This window comes from Myotis brandtii, unplaced genomic scaffold (genome assembly GCF_000412655.1).
Source record: "Myotis brandtii unplaced genomic scaffold, ASM41265v1 scaffold521, whole genome shotgun sequence".
Taxonomy (NCBI): domain Eukaryota; kingdom Metazoa; phylum Chordata; class Mammalia; order Chiroptera; family Vespertilionidae; genus Myotis; species Myotis brandtii.
The window spans coordinates 4,177,765-4,178,761 of record NW_005369870.1 but is presented as its reverse complement, the minus strand read 5'-3'; positions in this window follow the sequence as shown (position 1 = coordinate 4,178,761).

The following is a 997-nucleotide window of genomic DNA, read 5'->3' as shown; positions in this document are numbered from 1 at the left end:
TCTGGGTCTCTCTGACCCAGCTGCAGTTTGTTAGGTAATTTTAGATCTCAAAGGGCCAGCCCATTCATATGCAAAAGCCTCTGCTGCAGCTTGGGTGGGGCGGGGTCTCAGGTAATCAACAGGGCGGAGCAAACAGCTATGGCTGATCCTCAGCCCTGCCCTAAGAGGCCCCTGGGTCTCAGTGTCCGGTCTCAGTGTCCCGGTAATCGCTGCAAGCACCTCTGAGAGAAAGCTGCCCTCGAGTTCTGCCTGATGCCAGACAGTCCAGTTTCTCCCCATATGAGTCCTGGGTCCCCAGAGACTTGCCCCGGAACTGGAGTTCAGAGCAGTCAGGAGCTTGTGACTCCCTCCCGATTGAAAAAGACACTGGCGTCCTCCGTTGCCAGTCCTTTCCGCATGCGTGCTCCTCCGTACCTCTGCACTTTACTTCCGCACCTCCTCTGAGTCTCAGTGTGCTTTTCTCTTTCCTTCTAGTTGTAGAATTTCCACTCAGCCAGCCTTCCTGTGGTTCTGGATGATGTCTGTTTTGTCTTTTAGTTGTAGTTTTGAAGTGGTTGTGCGAGGCAGAAATTTCAGGTGTTTACCTATGCCGCCATCTTGGTTTCTCCCCCTCTTATTCTTCAAGCTACAATTTGTGTTTCCAGTTCAGCCCTTTTTATTTGCTAGTTCTATTCCTGTATTTGGTCTGGTTATTTACAGAAGGAAAAAAAAAGTGAGTGAATGTGGAGAGTGAGGAGGGAGGTTATAAAATAGATACTATTTGAATAAGTAGCTCTCCATTTGGATGTTTAACAGACTCCCAAAGTCAACACATCCAACCTGAAACTTCTGATCTATGCCCACAAATCTGCACACCCATAGTCTCCTCCAACTCAGTTGATAGCAACTCCAACTTTCCAGTTACTTAGGCCTAAAGTCTTGAAGCCTTTTCTTTCTTCTTTTTCTTTCTTTCTTTCTTTCTTTCTTTCTTTCTTTCTTTCTTTCTTTCTTTCTTTCT